This window comes from Mesocricetus auratus, unplaced genomic scaffold (genome assembly GCF_017639785.1).
Source record: "Mesocricetus auratus isolate SY011 unplaced genomic scaffold, BCM_Maur_2.0 Super-Scaffold_100004, whole genome shotgun sequence".
Classification (NCBI taxonomy): Eukaryota; Metazoa; Chordata; class Mammalia; order Rodentia; family Cricetidae; genus Mesocricetus; species Mesocricetus auratus.
In genome coordinates, this window is record NW_024429189.1 from 27,917,211 (window position 1) to 27,939,178 (window position 21,968).

At 40.9% G+C, this 21,968-nt stretch overlaps 1 protein-coding gene across 9 annotated transcripts in view; it reads right to left on the reverse strand.

Moving 5' to 3' along the window:
* Positions 1-21,968, reverse strand: part of Ccdc148 (coiled-coil domain containing 148) — a 261,051-nt gene that overhangs the window by 189,900 nt on the left and 49,183 nt on the right. For 3 of the 9 annotated variants that reach the window (XM_040745390.1, XM_040745387.1, XM_040745393.1), the window contains one exon: positions 6,723-6,789. The exons of 5 other annotated variants lie outside the window; for them this stretch is intronic. The gene's annotated coding sequence lies outside the window, so the exon portion shown is untranslated. Of the gene's footprint in view, positions 1-291; positions 426-6,722; positions 6,790-21,968 lie in introns of those variants that run through there. One more of the 9 variants, XM_040745391.1, reaches the window with a different exon arrangement.

Below are 21,968 nucleotides of genomic sequence, written 5' to 3' on the forward strand. Positions count from 1 at the left end.
GTCTCTCAACTTTACATACTTTACACCTCTTTTGTGAGTTTCTTTTCTGAATTTAGTAACAAGGAAAAGTACAACTACCTAAACTTCAATATCCATAGAGACCCAAGTCTTGAATAAACAGAAAATGCAGAGCAAACAACTTCCAAAACTATAGAAATGACAGAAACACCTGGCTACCTAGACAGTCACCCAAGGATCTTCTGTAACATTGGGGCATTCATCTTAGTCCCACAGGCCTAGAATATCTGACAGACTTTTCTATGAAGCAGAAATTTTGAGGGACTATCCTACCTTGTCTTGGAAAAGTGCAGCAGTCGCTTGCTTATGCTTCCTGCTTGTCCAATTTGGATAGCATATTGCCAAAGGTCAAGGCAAGAGCAGTTTCTTGCCCAGTGGCTAACTTTTGCCATAAAGAAAGTAAATTCCATATGGAGGTTCTTTGATGCCCATCATCTCATCTGAAATGGATTGGTGTTGCCATGAGCAAATTTGTCTCATTGTCTTAAAAAATACCTATATTATTAAAACATTTTATTTATTTTTATTTATTAATTTATTTTGGTTTTTAGAGACAGTATTTCTCTGTCTATTAAAACATTTTAAATATCATGTTCTGTAGATCTCTGAAGCATTTGAAGACCACCTGTCTATCTAAAATATATCTCTGTTTGACCTTGAAAACATACCTAACATGACTACAAGTTTAATAGTAATAGATGGCTAACTACTAACCTGCATTTCTTCATTATCCTGAATACCTTTAATAATAAGTTTCAAGGACTAGAAATTTATATTACATTGTTAAATGAGCTGCATAGTCATAGTATCTTAAACAAGAAACATATGCACAGTATGTTCTAACAAAAGTAACTGAAATTTGCATCAATATATAAAAATATCTTAAACAAGAGTAGAAACATATAAGAGTATAACAAAAATAACCTTAAATTTGTAATAATATACAAAAATCCTTACCAAGGTAAAATATATAAGACTAGTGGTAGTTGCTTTTTAAGTTTAAAAATATATTCAATAATATGCTCTATTACCCTATAGTTTCTATATCCCTCCCCCATTTTCTTTTCAGAATGAGATCCCTGAATCTAATTTCCTTTGTGTGTTTGTTTTTCTTGACCACTGCCAATAACACCTTGCAACACCTCCCCCCCAAATGATGACAAGCATCTATAATTCATCTCTTGGGAATGTGGGCATTGTTTCCTCTATACTACTTCCTTCTGTCTGGGGTTGCTTGGATCTTTGTGAGACCCTAGGAAAATCAGGATAATGGCCAAGTCCTGGCTGGAGAAGTTCCTGAGGCTGGACCATCTCAGCCAGCAGCCTTGAAGCTGTTATATGTTGCATCACCTGGGCCATCCATTTTCATTAGTGTTTGGTCCCCTTGCTCTGAAAATACATAAACTTTCAAAGGATATAGTGTGTGTGTGTGTGTGTGTGTGTGTGTGTGTGTGTGTGTGTGTCTTAACACAAGTATAGACTGTATGCTGTACACAAGTCAGCCAAAGATAATTTTTTTTTGTTTTATGTCTGATAAATATACATCACTTATCTTGTACTTTTTCTAGGTTTATTTATTTATGTCTGCAGCCAGGATTTTCAGGGATCTTAATCAATCAAATCTGATCTTCTTCAACCTTGAACAAATCCACAGTCTTTCCTTTTTTGTGGGAACAAAAACATAACCTCTTCCCTAAGGCAGCACACCTTCTGACTTCTATTTTGAAGTAAAAACACTTTTAAAATATATAGGTTGGTTTAATCCAGCTGCTTCTGAAATCTAATGTCTCTCAGCAGCTCTCATTCATCAGCAATCAAAAAATTTAAGGTCAATACAACACCATAGGATCCAGACTTCCTGTGTGTTTTCCCTCTCAACATGGGCTCATTTTTTTTATTTTGCTTCTCTTTAAGGACTTTATTATTCTTAAACTATTTTTTTCTATGACTGTCGATATCCTTTCTCTTTTTTTCCTAAGCCTATGTTCATTTTTTAACATACTGTAGCCTGCTTAGAGGTTTCTTTTTTGTCTGGATCTGTCTCTAGTGAGCACTGCATTGTTCTGTGATCACAGGAGACAAATCTTAGACTGCTGTGTCAGGCAGTGGCATGGCTCAGCTCAGCTATGTAGCACTGGCCGATTTCCCCAGGCGCTGCATCTCCATATGCTGCAAGCATCGATCCACCTGAGGAACTGCAGGACTAGGAATCCACATCTGGCTCCTTGTCCAGAACTTTTCTTTACCTTCTCAGGCCCTATGTTTGGATATTAGATGCCATTTGTAGGTAGAATATTCTGTCCCACTAGCCAGCTCCAAAATTACAATACAGAGACTTATTATTAATTATAAATGCTCAGCCAGTAGCTTGTGCTTGTTACTGCCTAGCTCTTATAATGTAACCCATATTTTTTATCTAACTACCACATGGTTTAGTACCTTTTTTCCAAACATGGCATGTGCATCTTGCTTCTCTCCACATTTCCTGGTTACTTTGCCCACCTTTCATCAAGCTCTCTCCCTGTCTGCATGTCCAGCCTAACCTCTTCCTGCCTAGCTATTGGCCATTTAATTCTTTATTAAACTAATGAGAGCAACACATATTCACGGTATAAAAAAAGATTGTTCCATAACAGTTGCTAGTAGTTATTTCATCATACAGTGGGAAGACTCTATTCCAGTTTCTATTATTTTAGTAGTTATAAAAGAAACCAAATTTCATGATATCCAGAATCTTTTAAGACATGAACTTGTAAATCTGTGAGTGTAACTACCTACACTAAAACAAAATTAAGCTATTTATTACAATTTTTCTAAAAGACAGGACATACTAAAATATAGTTTTCAAATCTGACAATTAAAAAATTCTCAAGGTCACTTTTAATGCTCTGTAATGACAAATAAACAGTTTAATCTATTTTCAATTAAAATAATGTCAAATTGCATAGAAAATTACTTTTTAAAAAATTGTCTGGTGGTCAGACAGTGGTGGTGCACACCTTTAATTCCAGCATTCAGGAGACAGAGGAAGGTGGGTTTTTGTTATTTCAAGGCCAGTATGGTCTCCAGAGTGAGTTCCAGGACAGTCAGAACTGTTCCACAGACAAACCCTGTCTCCAAAAACAACATTAATTGCCTGGTTCTATTCAGTCCTGTTACACAATTACATTTAACCTTTGTTTCCAAAGTATTTCTATGTGCATGCAAGTGCTAGTGTAATCTTATGCAAATGTAATAATGGCATATGAACAGTTGTATAAATTTGTTATTTAATAATATAACCTGACCATCTTTCCTTGTCATTCTGTGACTTTACCCCCTGTACATAAATCTACATGGACCTTAATGGCTATAAAATGTGTGTATTCAACGATATACTGAAAACAGGTATCTGAGAAAAACATTAATTTAACTTTAAGCATAATTTATTTATTTTGTATGTGGGGTATGTGGGCATGAGTTGTACATGCTGTGAGCATGCTCATGCAGAGGTCAGAGAACAATGAACAGAGTGACAGTGTTCTTCCACAATGTGGGTACCAGAAATTGAACTCAAGCCATCAGGCTTGCAGGTCAGTGAGTACCTTTGCCCAGTGAGCCATTGTGTTGTCCCAAAAAAGAAAACTTTTCTAGAAAAAATTAATTCTGCCCTTTTACTACAAAACAAAATCAATAATCAGACAAGAAATCTATGAAATCTCTGCCCCTCTCATAATTCATAGCATTGGAAATGTCTCTATTTTTATGTTTTCAATAGTCCAAAGAGATTAAATTAACCTTGTTTTAAAAATGATTAAAATGCAAACCCAATTATCCCAAGGCTTCTCCAGGTTGGAGAACAGAGTTGGGTAGGGAGGGTCAAGATGGGCCAGTCTCTGCAAATCTCTAGAATTCCACAGAAATAAGTGAGAGTGATCAAAATGGGGTCCCTCAGGCACTTTTCTTCCTTTATGACTCCCAAAGCTATTGCAATAATTCTAATAGCCCAAGATAAAAGGGATATACACCTATCTGAAGACAATGTACTCTGCACTCTAAGGTGGGAGGGCAGAATGGATGAATTTACACAGTTTGTGCTGATAGTCCTAGGCGTTCTGACAAGAAACCATGATGGGTCTCAGCTTTGGCTAATCAGCTTGAGGAAAGTAAGTAATTCTTTCTAAAAACTACAATTTCATGTGACGATGGTGGTAGGTATAATCCCAGCACTCATGAGGCTGAGGCAGAAGGATGATACATTCAAGACCAGCCTGAGCCTTGAATGAGACCATTTCAAAATAAAAAATAAAATAAAATACAATTTTGTTCCTAAGTTTGCCCTTGAAAATGGGGCCGACGGAAAAGGGAGCTGTCTGTGACCCTACCATTTATGGAGACTGTCCAACTCTCCCTCTTACTTGCCATTTGGACATCCTCACATTTGACACTTTATCAGCCATCTGATGCCATTTGGAAATTGACTTTCAGGAGCACCAGGACCTGCTGTGAGAATTTCACCTGTCTCTTTTTGTACTGTCTCTGGCAGTATAGACGCCACACCACTGACTGCTCTTGTCTTCCGGATAGATCTCTGCAATATCCTTTCATCTGCTCTCTTAGCAGTAGCTTCCATCATACACCTGCTTGAATAAGTAGCATCTTAAAAATCCAAGCGGACCAGAAATCCATCACACCAAGTGGATTCTTATTACCTTCCCGGATAGAGTACCAATTCAGCACAGGTGACAAGAATCTAGACCCTTGGTTATCTGTGACACCAAACCATATGAAGATCCTCAAACACACAATGGTATGAAAGAATGATGGCACCCCAAGAGATGTCCACACAGGACGCAATCCTTAGAACCTACGCTGTGCCTCACTGCATGACGAAGGGAGATGAGGGTAGCAGAGAGCACTGAGGATGCTGGATTGTCCAGGTGCCAGGTATAACCATAGGATCTTTGTAAGTGGGAGGCAGTGCATCATGATCAGAGAAGGAGACATGATGATAGAAACATAGGTCAGAAACAAGAGTGATACAACACATTGAGTCTGGAAGATGGAGGGCTAAGACCAATGAAGGTAACCTAGAAGCTGCAAATGGGGAAGGAAACAGATTCTCTCTCCCCTAGAGATTCCAAATTCTTGCTGGTAACCTGATATGGTTCACTGAAATCCATTTTGGAGGTCTGGCCTGCTGTGGAGTGATATGGTAATAGTTTGTGTTATTTAACGCACTAGCTCTTTAGAAATTGTTTTCTCCACACCAGGAATCTGAGAATTCTTGCACGCCCCCATTACCTTAGCACACACACTATCACGGGCTTTTGGAATGCTCTTCCCAAAGCTATCTCTCTGCCCTGTACTTCTAAGCCTTGTCTCAAGCATGCTACTGGGGACTTTTCCAGTTCAGACAGATGATTGTCCCCTCCCGTCCTATGGTGGCACCTTGTGAATATCCCCATTGCTTCTTTTATTGTTGCATTTACTCCAATGTGCATTGAACATCTGCCATATACTAGATTAAGGAAGAAAACTTGTACCCAGGTCTCTGTAAAGACTCCTTCCTTCACCACTTCATTTAAGCCAGCCCTGTCCACCCCAATCACTCTGTTGAGTTTCTATTTGACTGGTCATCTGTCAGTCACTTTGGGAACCCCCCCCATCACTTTCTGGAGCATCATATGCTATGAGTGCTTTGACTGTCTATGACTGTGCACCATGTGTGTATGTTTGGTGCCTGTGGAGGCCAGAAGAGGGTATCAGATAACCTAGAACTGGAATTACAGATGCTTGTAAGCCACCACGTGGGTGCTGGGTCCTCTGGAAGAAGAGCTAGTGTTCATAACCACTGAAACATTTCCCCGGCCCCTTTCTGGAGTATAAAGGCCCTACTAAATTGCAATAATGATGTGACAGCCAGCATGAGATTTCTAGTTAATTTTACTTTTAGTTTTACGTACTCAAATAATTTCATATAGATTTGATGTGAGCTGCTAAAGAAACTATTTCAGACACCTCCTTTAACCAAATGATTAAAACCCTGTCCTTTCCTTTTTCTTGTGATTAGCTGTCACTAATGCATCGCTTTTTCTCTTGATTACAAGCTTGTTCATTAAAAGAAAACCGGTCATGCCAAGGCCACAAGCAAGGTTATGAAGTTCAATAATTAAATGGAATTTTGGTGTGCTTTTCCCTACTACTGCTGAGAAAATTTTACCATCTAAAGTTTGAAACTGGCAGAGACAGTAATGGCTGATATCCACTCTCCACTTTGATCTTCCTTCCTATTAGATCCTGGGTTTGTTCAAGGCTAGAATATTGTTCTTTTGAGGCTTTATGTAACCATGCGTAGAGTTCCAGACAATGGGATTTAAGCAATGTGATGTCAGAAACCAGGGGCCAGATGTGCTTTCTCTTGCGGTCCCCCATCTCCACACACACATACTCTCTCTCTCTTTCTCTCTCTCTCTCTCTCTCTCTCTCTCTCTCTCTCTCTCTCTCTCTCTCTCTCTCTCTCTCTCTCTCTGTCTCTCTCTGTCTCTGTCTCTCTCTCTCTCTCTCTCTCTCTCTCTTTCTCTCTCTCTCTCCCCACTGCCTGAAATGCAAGTGTGAATCCAGACACAGAGAAACAACTAGAGATGGATGATATACACAAGAACCACAGAGAAGTAAGCCTAGAGGAAGCTGGGTCTTTGACACCAAGACCCTGCTATACTTACCCTGCACTGTTCCCTCTGGATATGGTATTATGGGAAAAATAAATCTCCAAGTTTCCGTGGTCAGGTTCTGTAATTTCCAAACACACAAAATTCTCAACTGGTGAAATTCTGGGATAATATGAAGCACCCTCCGCAGAAAAGAGCCTCCAGGGCCCATCCATTTAAAGCAGCATAGAAACTGTTAGAGAGAACTACACAACACTATCGATGGATCTATTAGAAACTATCACTGGCATTGCTCTTCACAAGTAGCACAAGAGATTGCCATCTAGCAAAATCCTCCATTTAAAAACTCCACTAGAGTAGAACGTTCAGTTTCAACATAGTTGGAGGAAAGTGCGTAAAAGGGTGTGTGGGTGGTTCTGGAAGAAGAAAGAAAAAAAATACTCCACAACTTAATTAAACTGCTAAAAAGCAATACAAAAAAAGATGCAAAGCAGAAGAATGTGTCTGTGGGTTTGTAATGTTCTAGAATGAATAGTTTTTCCACAAAGGATCAATTATACAGGAAGCAATTTTCTTGTAAATGTTATATGAAAGTTTTTTAATTTCAATAAAAAAATGGCAATCTATTAGCAACAAAGACTATGAAACTGCTCAGTGACTGTGCCGTGATATGGTAGATACTAATTCATCATGAATGAATGAAATAGTTATAATAGGTAAGAAATGTTTATTCACTGGGTGTTACTGCCGGTTGGGATTTGAAAGGATTTTTATGCTAATAAGTAAAAAAGAAAAGAAATGTTAACACCATTAAAGGTGTTAAGATGATATTTAGGGGGAAAGAGAGAGAGAGGTGGCAGAGAAGCAAAGAAGGAACAAAAAGAAAATCACTTACTTCCTGTTTCCCTTTTCCAGGCACCTCAAGTTTGGGTCACTAAGAAAGGGGGGGGGAGTGTGTGTGTTAGTGAGTCAGTTTCCTGTCTCCTCCTTCTCTAACAGCAAATTTGCCACAGGGAGGAGGTAGAAAGGGGTATTTCTGAAGCTGTTGATAGTCTACTGAGCTAACCATCCTCAGTAGGACACGTGCCATGCACCCCAGTCGGATCCTTACTTACGGACTGCTGTGTGGAAGTGTATCACTGTACCTCGGTGAGATTTGAGCTAGGAGGTACTAAGAGCTAAGCGGTACTAAGGTAATTTGGGGAGGCCTGGCTCCACCCCTGTCCAAGGTAGCTTCAACCTACCCTTGAGGGAAGTGGCAATGCTTCAACAATCTCCCACTTCACAACCTCCTGGGAAAGAATCATACTACATCATCCAATCGATGATTTTTAAAATTGTTTTGTGGGGAAAAAAATCTAAGTTCTCATTAAAGCTGGGGAGAGGAAAGGAATAAGTTTCTGTCTTCTAGATTTTGCCTGTGATGCAGGAATGGAGGCAAAAGGAACCAGTCATCATGTAGCTCAGGGGCAGTGAGGAGTTAGGTACATAGAATTTTCTTCTTGAATTTAAATCTACCATCAAGGGCTGTAGAAATTGCCCAGTGGGTAAGGGCATTTGTTGCTCTTGCAGAGGTCCTGGGTTCCCTACACCGCACACACATGTCAACTCACGGTGATCTGTAGCTCCAGTCAGGTGACCTGATGCACTTTTCGACCTCCAAGGGTACCAGACACTTAACTGGAGCAAAGACAATCATGCAGCCAAAACACTCATCCATATAAGATTAAAAATAAATCTAAAAGAAAAATGAATGTACCATCACAATACTTTGAATCAAGCTAGGAATGGTGGTACAAACCTTAATCCCAGCACTCAGGAGGCAAATACAGCTGGGTCTCTGAGTTCGAGACCAGGAGTATCTATATATTCCTGCCTTAAATAAATAAGTAATAAACTATAATGGTCAATAATATGAAAATCTAATGTAACTACCACTTGTTGTTAGCAATAAATGATAGATAAATGAAAATGATTAACTACAATATGCCCAATCAAAATAATAAAGATCAGTACAACAGTGTACACCTCTAAACTTGGGAGAGAGGGATAGGGAATCCAAGGTCAGGACTGTATACCTAGAGAGAGTGAGGTGTGTGGGGGAGGGGAATACTCATGCTTGCAAAGGGCCAGGGATGGGTCTCTGTTGTGTGTTTACCTACATGAATAAAATCCTGGATTCAGTCCCTGACACACATAAAATTAGATATGGTATGAATTATTCCAGCACTGGAAAGGCAGGAGAATCAGAAGTTCAAGATCTTCCTCAGATATGCAGTGAATTTGAGGCCAACCTGAGATACATAAGATGAGATCCACTCCCCTTTCTCACAAAAAAAAAGAGATTTCTTTACCAAATGCTAATCCAAAGTGAAAATGTAAATGTAAGAAGTTGGGCAATATTAAACTAAGAATGTCTGTAAGGAAATGAAAACGCAACTGGTAACCTATGCATTAGGGAAATGTATTTGCTGTCCAAGCATTTTCTTTATAAAAGTATGGGTCCAGAAGTATATTTTAAAACACATATAAATTAATAAGAAAAAAAGCTGACAAGCTATAAAAAATGGAGCAGAAAAGCTGAACAGACAGTCCACAACAAATAGACAACTTCACATACTAAAAGGCATTTGACTTCAGTCGTTAAGAAAATCCAATTTAAGTCACAACGTGAGAGCACCATCAGCATGCTATGGTAGCTAAAACTAAAAAGAAAATACTCAATGACAGAGGGAGGGAGGGAGGGAGGGAGGGACGGAGGGAGGGACGGAGGGAGGGAGGGAGGGAGGGAGGGAGGGAGGGAAGAAGAAAAGGAGGAAGAGGAGGAGGAGGAAGAAGTGAACACTTATATGGTTAGTAGGAGCATAAATTGGTGTATTTTCTTCAGCAAAATTATTGTTTGGCTGGTTTTGCCTTGCTATTCTAGCCTGTGTATATTCAATAGAAAAATGCACATGTCATCATCGGAACACACATGCAGGCATACTCCTAATAGTCCGTTAGAGATGACCTCGATGCTATGGTCTGAAAGCTGACATCAGCTCAAAAGGGATTATGTTAGTAGAAGGGACTTTATAGGAAATTATGAAGTGGCAAAGACTCCTCTCCATGAAAATTAGAGTCTCAAGAAGGAGACTAAAGGTTGTGATTTCCTTTACCATCATTATGGGCTACCTCTCAGAATGAAGAACCCATCTTCATCAGACATCAGATATGCTGACTCACCACCATAAGCAGCCAGTATGTGCTATTTGTTCATTATCTACAGGGGTAGAACAAGGTGAGGCAATCATAGATTCACTTGGGGATTCGAGGAAAAGTGAGTGGTAAAAAATCCACCTAAATCCAAGTAGTATTTGGAATGTCAATATTGAGTGTATGGTTTGGAGATTGTCCTGGAACTCACTCTGTAGACCAGACTGGCCTGGAACTCACAGAGATCTGCCTGCCTCTGCCTCCTGAGTGCTGGGATTAAAAGCATGCACTAGCACAGCCAGACATGGATCTGTCACTTCTCAACTGTCTCTGTTACTTACCAGAGATAGACAGAGAGAGGGGGGGGAGGGAGGGAGAGAGGGAGAGAGGAGAGGGAGAGAGAGAGAGGGAGAGAGGGAGAGAGAGAGAATGTACACATGCATCAAAAGAACAACCCTGTCACACAGTTCCCATTAAGTTATCACCTTGGCACCCTGCATGATAATCCTATTTTTAGGAATTTTTTGCAAGACAACTGTTAAAGAAAGATTTTAATGTGGAAAAATGGCTACCTAGGGTTGCCTTAGTGAAAAATCAGAACACCTGTAGTGACTTCCTGACTATTCTCTGTGTTCCCAGCACGCCTTCCAGTCCCCCTTTATCTGGTAACAACAAACCCTATCACCACCACAGCTACAGAAATAAACCTGTCACCAGCCTAGTCAACTCTATAGTTCATGTTGGCTCTAACATCGTGATTGACTTACTTTTAGGCATGTGAAGCAATAGAGCCAACCACAAGAATATTTTTGTGTAGATGTTTGTATTGTCTTTCCTCAATTTCTTTACTATGTAATGTATTAAGACAGTATCAGTGGTTATCATATTTAAGTTTGAGTTACTAACAAAATGTTCCTTCCAGGGAAATTGCTACCTATTCTAAATTTTATCATTCATTTGTGGTTGTATGAAAAATAGTTATATTATGTGGTATAACTATGACCTCATTAAATATATAATGTGTTTGTGATTGTACATAGGATAATTATATCATGTTAGGTGTAATTATGACTTGGATATTGTTTTCATTTAAAAATTAAGCATGACATAAGAGAAGATATGATTGTGTATCTAGTTGACAAGGGATGGGCTTGTGATGACTATTCTTTGTTTTCAACTTGACTACATCTCCGTATATCTATAAAGAATTTTCTCTTAATTAAATCATTTGGGAAGACCCACTTTTAATCCATATCTTTTGTGGGAAAATCCATCTTTAATCTGAACCACACCTTCTACTGGCAGCCTATACAAAAGACATGGAAGAAGGAAATTTTCTCGTTTGCCTGCTTGTTCTCACTAGCAAGTCCGTTCCTTCACTGGCATTAGAGCATACTTCTTTGGGATTCCAGTTTATACTAAAGATCAGGTGAGACATCCACTCTTGTGAACTGAACTACTACTGCATTCTTGAAACGTCCACTGGTAGACAGCTATTGTGGTTCTATCTGGACAACAGCCTGTAACCCATTCTAATAAATCCCATTTACATAAATACAAAGATTCATTCTATAAGTTCTAGAGAACCCCAATACATCCATGTGTATATTTACTATGTATGCATAATATATGTATACATGCTTTGTAAATGCCTGCAAAGCTACACATAAAAATGCCACAGGGGGGAAAAGTCAGTGTAAATACAATTTTTTGCTCTATATTTATCACATTTTTTAAAGAAGAAAAAGAAAGTTTCCTCTTAAAGTTTTATTTTGAACTAACTTCTATATTCTGAAGCTACCAATGACTTTATGGAAAGCTGCAAGCACTGTAGGAAGAAATCTGTTTTCTGAGTGAGGCTTCGATTTCATGAAAGTTGCTGCCCTCATTACCCACCACTCCTACATTCTTAAGAGTGTCATCCCACAAACAAAACAATCTTCCAAGTAGCCACTAGACAGCCCTCAGCAAGATCTAACATCGGTGATATTGCTATCAACTCGTCCTCCGTTGTCACTCACGTTTTGCCGATTGTTCTAGCAATGTCATTCACCGCAAGAGCCCCCGTTCAGAATCAAGCCCTGCGTTTAGTTGCCATGTCTCTTTAATCTCTTTCAGTCAGTCTTGCTGTTCCTTCTGCCATTGACCCTGATGATACTGACACTTTGCAGATTACATGACAGTTTTCTCTGTGGATTGTCCTTCAAGCTGGTTTTGTCTGGTATTTCCTCGTGATTAGATGTATGTTAGGTCTGTGACAGGAGTGATGTCCACTTCATATTGCAGTCTGATTCCCACTTGCCCCTAGTGTCACTTCCAACATTTAATTAAAGCAGTTTCTATCAAAAACCCCACCAAAAATTTACTCTTTTGCTTGCAATTAGTTTTTTTTTTAGATAACATTGAAATGGATGAGGTTTACTCACTAGATACATAATTTATGCATTTGTTACCCAGACTCACTGCATCCAATCAGTTACCATCAGCTACTGTTGTGGAGTATCCACCAGAGAAGGCTTCTTGGACATGTGGTTAAGTCAATAGAAAGTCTTATTAGCCAGTGGCCAACTACACGGGGTGTTTGGGATCCCAGTGCACGCCAAAACCTTTCTTAGGGTAAGCTTTTAAGCACAAAACCATACCCTGGGTTGGCACACTTTAATTAGCAAGAACAGTTATCCAGAAGCAGAACTACGTAAGCCAAAAATCAAGATTAGTACATTTAGAGACTTTTCCAGAACTATGGACTTCAGTGGGTTAGATATTTTCTTTGTTTGTTTTGGCAGATGGCACTGCCAAGATGGTAAATTTTATGGCCCAAATGGTGCTACCGTCATGGTGTCAGTTGTGCTAAGATCTGGGGGCCTACTAAGGTCTGGGAGCCTATACACTACTACATTTATTTTTGATGCTCAAATTACCTCAGATTTGGCCAATGAATCTCCTCCCACCTGGCTTCTGTGTCCCAGCTTTTTTGAAATCAGTGTCCCTGTCTTAGCTCATGATGCTGCAGTTCTGAAGTCTGGCGTGGCTCAGGTGAGCTCTTTGCTCAGAGAATGGACAGCTGAAACCAAAGTCACAACCAGAATGTTCTTGAGAAAATCCTACTTGCAAAACTGTCCATGTCAGATGCAATTACCTGAGGTGTTAGGACAGAACGTCTTGGTCTCATGTACTTGCTTATTATAAGCCAGGATGGGGGACAGTAGGTTGCTTGCCTTCGTTATCTGGTGGCTGCCTCCATCTTCAAGGCAACCAGACAAAGTCACCCTATCATCAACTCCTTGTCATACTTAGAATCCCTTGACTTATTCTCAAGTTCCCAGATTTAGAAACTGTTCTTGTGAAAAAATCAGAGCCATTTTATCTTAATTGACAATTACCAGGGACCTTAATGATATCCTTTAGTCTCTTTGATAACGTAAGAGAGTGTGACATATTCACACTCCCAAGAGTTACATGGAGTATGTACTGGGGGTAGGTTTTCTGTGGGAGGTCCTCTTAGAATTCTGCCTCTTACATATACAGAAAATACTAGAATAATGATTGGCATTGCAAATAAAAATACATCAGCTAATATTACTGCTTATTATATGAAAACTCAAAGAATTTTTTTAAATAGTAATGCCATGGTATTGACAAAAGTAGGTGAAATAACATTCAGTTGATACCAGACAGGAAATACACATTGGTGGAACCCTCTGGAAACTAGTTGGGTGATGTATAATGAAAGCCCAGTGCTTCCATTTCCAGGAATTCATAATAATTTTATAATCAGAGGTACACACACAAAAGAACCAGGATATTAATTCTAGAGTAACATATAATAAAGATCCCTTTTTTATCATCTTTAGTCTTAATTGGCCCAAAGCACTCAGTTATCACTCCTGCCTTTGTCTCCCAAGTGCTGGGACTACAGGAGTGAGCCACCACATCTGGTTAATAAATACTTTTTTAAAGCAAGAATTTCCTTTTAGGAATGCCGTAAGTATTAAATAGGCTATCAGGAAACCTGAAAAAATTCATAAAGTACATGATCTGAAAACATTTAATGGGTGAGACAGACTTGTGCTGCAAATGAGTGAGGGGTTTCTAAATTGTTTGGACAGTTTGTCCAAACGATGACTAGATAACAGCCTTCCTTTATCTGTCTTGGGCTACATCTTAGCCAAGCTTCTATGGCACCTGCAGAGAATTTTCACCTCTTCACACTTCCATAGGTCAAACAAGCCTTCTGGCATCTCTTTAGATAGCACAGCATATTTCATGAAGTGCCAAGTGTCCTTTGGCAAGATAGGGTCACTTGAAAAGAAAAGGATCATGACCTATCACCATCTGTCTGGCACTGTCCATCTGCCAAACAAGGGTATCATGAAAAGGAAGGCCTTGCATTGTCTCCTTCCTTCCTGGCTGCAGCATCTTCCAAAGACCCTAAGGGACTAATGGCTGGCTCTTCACTCTAAATTTACTGTCCCATTTATACAAAACTGGTTAAAGGACGCCCAGCCAAGATCTTAGAGGGCATCTTTTATCTCTTTAGCTACAATACAAGTGTTCATCTGATACTAAAAAAAAGATTGGTGGTAGAGTGGGCAAAAGCAGAAGAAAACTGAAAGAGACCATCAGTAGTGTACATCACACCATACAACAGCTGCAACTGGACCCACTTAATAGGTGAGAAAACTAACACTCACATGTGGGGACACCAGACCTTGGGCAGAGACCCACTTCCCCATCGGCCTGGGAGTAGGCAGCTGTAAGACAATGTTTACTAAAAACATGTTTACTAAAAACAATACAATGCCCAGGGCAATAAGTTCCTGAAAAGGGCTGGCCCATGGGAACCACCCTGACCTTGACCTTTTTCAAAGACTAACCTCCTCTTCTGACATACCCAAGTCAGTCTCTGGTGTCAGGGCAGAATCAGCCAGGGGTAAGGCAGGGAGCAGAAGCTTTTCTGGAGGGAAGCTTTTCTTGGGAAGTTTTCTTGAGCCTTTTTGGGGCCTGCTTAAAGTTTTCTTTACATCGTTGACTAGTCTTTGTGTCATCAATCCCGACACCCTCACCACATTCTCGGACACAGGCTGCGCAGCAGGCACTGCACTCACAGGGCTTAAATAGCTCGTTTACACATTCACGCTTAAGAAAGGGTTAAACCAGATGTTTTGGGTTTGGATTTTCGTTTGTTTGTTTTCATTTATTTAGTTTGTACATGGAGTGGAGCATGTATGGCACAGAACACATTTAGTACTGAGAGGACAACTTGTGAGAGTCGGTTCTCTCCTTCCACCATCTGGGATCTGGGCCTTGAACTAAAGTCATCAGACTTGCTAGCAAGTGCTTTTATCCACTGAGTCAATTCATCAGACAAAAATAGGTTTTTCAAACTACTGGCTTCACTCTCGTCACCATATCAATGATTTTTTACCTACTATGTTTATTTTAGTAAAGAAAGAAAAAGAGGTAAGATGAAATGAAGAAATCCTGGAGAAACACAAATGCTTGGCCCTCTTCAGGTTCACCACCACTTACATCATGAATGCAAATTAATCACACATAAGATCAGGATAAGGCTGGTGTTGGTGGCGCATGCCTTTAATCCCAGCACTTGGAAGGCAGAGGCAGGCAGATATCTGTGATTTGGAGGCCAGCCTGGTCTACAGAGTGAGTTCCAGGACAGGCTCCAAAACAGTACATAGAATCCCTGTCTTGAAAAACAAATGAAAAAAAGAAAAGATCCGAAATTTTCTCATGACCCCTTCAACCCACAAAGAGATGCTTGAAAGTCCATCTCTTCATAGATCCTGGTGCCAAGCTCATTTTTTTTCAATTATCATACTACTTCTTGTGGTGAGATCTTTCTTTCACAAACAAAGCCTATCTGGGGGTCAGAGAATGAAGCTTGCCGCTACCTAACCATAGAGGTCCGGAGATTTGTACAGACAGGTGTTCGGGGGAAGTCCTGTGCATTTGTCAATAAAGCACTGTTGAGCCAATAGGAATCTAGATAGGTGGGACTAGGAGTCCAGGAGGACTCTGGGAAGGAGAAACACAGGGAGTCGAGATGTAACGCCATGGGGTAGGAAGCCCAGAAAGTTCTCCGGTAAGAGAAACACTTAGATTAACAATTATGGGGTAATTACTTAAGCCAGAGCTAGCCAGTAAGAAACAAGCAAGGCCAACAGCTTCATAATTAATATAGCCTCCTGTGTGTTTATTTGGGACTCATGCGGTTCTAGAACCAGGCTGGCAGGAAGGCTTTCTCACAAAGAAAAAGGCTTCTCATTACAGACAGGAAGTGACTCGTAGCTGGGCAGAAACAGGATATAAGCAGGAAGAAACAGGAAATGGCTCTTTTCTCTGCTGAGACGCTTAGGAGGTAAGGTATGTATTGGCTTGCTCCTTCTCTCTAATCTCTCAGCATTTCCCTCTATATCTGCCTCTGGCCTTTTATTATATAGACCAATTAAGAACACCTTTTACAACTTTTGCCACAAATTCTTAAATATCAATGCCCTGTTCCTGTGGTAGCGTGAGTAAAATATGTCCATCCTAGGCTCATGCATGGGATCACTTGCTCCCCTGATGACAGCTTGTTAGGGAAGGCTTGGGAGTGTGGCCTTGCTGGAGGAAGCTCGTCGGTGGAAGTGGGCTCTGAGAGTTCACAGTCTTGCTCTGTTTCTCCACTTCCAGCTTGCTCTCTCTGCTTTGTGCTTGCACGTGAAGATGTGGTCTTACAGCTTCCTTCTCACACCACCACACCTGCGGCTTGCTACCGTGTCTACCTGTCACGCCACGATAGACTCTTACCCCTCTGGAACTGTAAGCTAAAATAAACCCCTCTTTCTTGAGTTGTCGTGGCCATGGTGTGTTATCCCTGCAACAGAAAAGTACCTAACAGAGAAGCTGGGGCCTGAGAGTGGACTGTTGCAGTGAAAGAACCTGAGCATGTTGGTTTTCAGAAGAAAGTGGGAGACTCTGTAACTTTGGACTGGAAAAATAGTTGCATGCAGTAAACAGAGCTTTCAGCACTATCTGTTGTGATGGGAGCCTAGAAAACAGGAGTGCTGAGAGTGATTGGCAGCTGGGCCAGAGGCCACTCCTCTGCTGCCTCATTAAAGAATCTGGCTGACTTCTGTCCTTGTTCTAAAGAACGTGCATGAAGCTAAAGTAAACGGTAATGGACTAATTTGGGGGCGAGATGAGACTTTGAGACAGCATAACGTTGAGTCTGTGGCATGATTGTAGCTGATTGTACCGGTCAACTATGAAAAAGAGCTAGTGATACAGAAAGAAATACAAACATCATTTGGGTAGGAAAAGAATACCAGGAAGCTCAATATTGCAGCCAAGGCTTGTGTTGAAAGAGAGGCTATAATTGTCTAAGAGATTGGCACAGTTAAGGAGACACCTCTTGCTATGCAATCTAACAAAAGAAAGAGTGCCTTCAGGGCAAGACCTCATCCTGGTAAGCTTCTACCTTGGGAAAGGGAGCCTCAGGAGTGTTCTGCTCCTAGAAAGCAACTGAATAAAAATGCCATTCCAAATGCAATTCAAGGGTCTGAGTTTTAGAGACACAAAAGATACAAGAATGAAGGGATCATGAGCTCCTCCTCTGTTGTTAAGGGGCCTGGAGGAAGAGCATGTCAGGGGAATCCCTGCATGAAGGCTTTGAGAGAGCAGGAAGCCATGACTGTGTGACACTGTCAAAGTAAAGCCTGAGTTGCAGTGGAGATCCCCAAATGTTGGAGATGCCAGACCTGTGAGGCATCTGCCAAGGAGAGCTGCATAAAGGGGGTGAAGCCAGCCCAAGAAAGAGACACATGTGGCAGGCGGCAAAGCTGGAGGGTGGGGGGATGTGTAAGCCCTTTGACATCAGTCAAGGAGCTACAGGATTTCATATTTGCCCTAGTGGACTTTAGTCTTGCTTTGGCCCAGCATGTCCTCACTATGCCTTCATTCCCATCTTGGGAATGGGAGGGCATATTCTTTGACATTGTATGCTGGGTTACACACTTTGCTTTTTGATTTTACTGGGCTCATTGTAAGAGATTTTTGACTTGAGTCTCAGAAAAGACTTAGGACTATAGGCAGTGTTGAAACTAAGAAGGCTCATGAGGACCTCTGAAGTTGGATTAAATTCACTGTGAGATGGCCATGAACCTCTAGGAGGCAGGGAGTAGAATGTGGTGGTTTAGATGAGAATGTATGTCTCCAGAAGGCTCAAACACTTGCTCTCAAGTTGGTGGTGCTGTTTGGAGATGTTCGGGACTTTGTCCTTGCTGAAGGAACTGTATCACCAGGGGCAGGCTTTGAGATTTCATAGCCTCACTTTAAGTCATCTTTTTCTCTCTGCTTCATGCTAAAAGTTAAAGATGTGTTCTTTCAGCTTCCTTCTCATGCTGCCATGGCAACTGCTTGCTGCCATGCCTCCCTGCCATAACGGACTCTTACCCCTCTGGAACCATAAGCCAAAGTCAACTGTTTCTTCCTTAAGTTACTTTTAATCATGATGTTCTACCATAGCAACAGAAAAGTAACTAACACAATCCCTAAAGATACTGAATTGTCCATTCTCTGGGATTGCTACACACATGTTCCTTCTTCTTCTCCTTCTACATATTTTACATTTCCTCATTGTCACAGTAAAGTTCAGTTGGCATCCACATTCAAGCATCTTTACTTTCCACCCATCTCTACCCCAACAATCTGCTACATTCTTTTTGTAGTTCTCGCTAATCATAATCAACATTGGGTAGTTAATTCAAATCATAACTATATCAGCAATATGAAAATACATATATGGTTTTGGACAATCATGTTTACTTGAAATCTTCCTTGATTTCCTCCTTACTTCTTGGAACAGCATAACTTCCCAGACTAATCTTGGACTTTCCTGGGCATGGCCTTGACCTGAATAATTTTCTAAAGATTCAAATTATATTTCCAAATTTATTGCAACTGACTGCATTTAAAGACCCAACTGCTCAGGATGCTATGGTAGGGGAATCATTTGAGCTTAGTGAAGCCTGGGATAAAAATTAGAAAGACTGTCTCAAGGCTTGTGTGTGTTGGGTGGGGGGGACACAAAAATTATCTCTAGAACATTTCTCACGTGTTCTAATTTAGCACTGAAGTTATAGGAAGGATCAATAAGCTAGCACCTCTTGTGATCACAGAAACACAATGTTTCTGTCTGACCTGACTGGGGTCACCTTTGCAGCCGACGAACCAAAAGTCTTAATTGACTGCCCAGAAGAAGAAAGGAAAAGCATACCCAGCATTCCATACTTCAACATCCCTGAGTGCTCTTACTATCAACATCACTTTTTAGCTTTTGTATCAGAGAACATTCGAGGTATCTGATGATTAAAGGTGTTTCCTTTGTGAAAGAAGTTAATTTAAGAACTTCTACTATATCCACATAGTGCTTACAACACAATAGACATCGAGTAACTGCCTCTTGTCCATAAATGAAAACCTTTTAAAAGTAAATTTAAAAATATCTTCCATTTAATGGCCTTGAGACTTATACACTATAAAACACAGTTTCTCCCAGACACAAAGTTGGAAGGGCATTCTCTCATCGGGGAGCATTCAGTGAAGGTCAAGTAGAAGCCTATCAAACACACTGACCGGGAAATCTCAGAGCCAATTGGTACTGGGGGCGGGAGAGTTAATAGGGGAAAGGCTGAGCACGGAATCCGAGTTTGGAACAGATGCAACGGTGCTGAGCAGGACCAGATGGGGAAAACCTTGTAGGGTCAGGAGAGAGTGGTGGGCTGCAAACTGATGAAGTAAACCAGGTTTCAGATACTTTTAACAGGGAAACTATCATAAACAAAATTTCTCCTCCAAGATTTTAAAGACAAGACCCAAGAGAGCTTGGAGGCAGTCTACGTGGACCTGTTCTAGTATTTAAACCTTCACAGTTTCATGAGCATGCTTCCCACTAACACTAGCCTGCAGTGAGTGCCTCCCAAGCCAGAGGCGGCCTGGGGACTTAGGGGAGGTGCCCTGCGCTGAGACAATCTGCCCTTTCTTTGGTGATGGTGGCAGCTGTGGCTGCTACGCCTCCACCTTCTGGTCTTCCACCTTCCCCTTCCTTTCTCCTTCTCATTGTCCCTAACCTCTTGGTAGTCTTCAGCCCGCACCTTTTCATTTTGCCTAGACTGGACTGCGCTATAACTAGGAATCCTTACAAGCATGCCCAGGCAATGCGTAAGATGTGGCAGAAAGTAATTTACCGTTTGCAGAATCCTTCAGCATCTCCATACAGCACCGAGGATTCCCACATCACAAACTGGAAGCTATTGCCCAAGTAATGGCCATTGTTCAAGACTTGTTTTCTGGGCAGGCTGCACTGTAATATGTGGATGGTGTCATTTGACGATGATTTACTCGATTCTTATTACCTGCTGGTGCTCCGAGAGCTGGGTCACATCCCCTGCCTTCATGGGGCATGAATGGCAACTTCCCCCTTGTTACTGATGACTGCTATGCTCTTCTCCAATAAGTACAATAAAAATGTTTGTGTTTAAAAAGAATAGTCTATGTTTATCATGAATTTAATTAAAAGATCAATATTATTTGTAAAATGTCTATATTCATAGTCTTAAAATATATTAGGTCAGTTTTAACTACTATAAAATCCTAGAGAACATTTAATCACACTGACATAGATGAATTAAACATCCACTACCAAAGTAATGAGGCTTTATTCTATACTACTATTTATCTAAACGGTTTCACTCTGGAAAAATTTAGCCAGCTCTTTCTTTACTTTGGAAAACACAGTTTATTGTTACCCCACATTGCTCATTTCAGCACTTAATGTCCTTGTTCACGAATAAAATGATCCGAGATTCCCTCTATTAGGAACCTAGAAATTCCAAAGATCATTAAATAATAAGATAAATAAGATTGAGTGTAAAATTTTTATGGGGGTTTAAGCCACAGCTGTCCTGAACATCACTCTGTAGATCAGGCTAGCTTCAAACTCACAGAGATCCACCTGCCTTTGCCTCCCCAGTGCTGGGATTAAAGGTCTGACACCACAAATATTCAATCATGAAATTTTTTGGTGCAATTGTCATGGCATGAAGTCAAAAGATACTGTGTTAACTACATTATACATGGTTTTGCAGGGTCGTGTATGTAAATAAAGTTGTAGTCAGTTGCTATAATACAGTGAGCAGACACAGATGGTGATCCAGGTAAGACTTTCAAGCAACAGAATTTCCATAGCAACAGAGACAAAAGGAGAGGTGTGAAATGACAAGACCTGGATGAGGACTTGAAGATCAGGATGCAGTTTGGGGGTTAAAAAAAAGGAGGGTGATTTCAGATTTTGCCCTTTACCTGACATTCTTTCCCTGTGACACTGAATTGATGACCTCATCACGCACATTGACGGTGTGGGGGCCATAATTTGTCTGTCATCTCAGACAAAATCCACTTCCTGCCACTGACTCACTGGTAGCTCTGGTCAGATCGGTTCCTCACCCACAGTATGAGGTCACTTCAGGGGGTCGCTCTGCAGAGCCCCCTTCCTCCTGTGGCTGTCCACTGGCTTCTTCACAGTCCTTGTGCTGGTGCTGAATGAGGCACAGGCCCCATGGCCCAGCAGCTGAGCTCTAGCTCCATGCCAGTGCTATGCAGCCCTGTGACTACATAGTCTCAGCAAGACACGTTTCAGCACATTATGCCGCAACATCCACAATTTATAAACTACCTCTATATTACTTTCACTGCTATCTCAGGACAACGTCAGTCCTTAAAACAGTGTTCTGAAGTAGCAGTAGTTGGTATCAATCTACATTTCCAATGAACTTTGTGATTTTTAAATCTCCCACAAGACATCACTACACTGTAGTTGTTACTGTTTTTATCTGTGGAGGGTCTGGTGGCAGCTCGCTGCATATGGTTACACACAGCCACATACCACACTGAGGCAATGAACGCCCCACCCCCACTGAAAACAGGATCTTGCTCTGGCATTCCCTTACTCTCCCCGCACTTATATCACAGACGTTAGCTACGATCCAGTCTTTGTCCAGTTGCACGGGGCACCTCTCCATCTTGTGGAGGTAGTTTCAGGGGTTT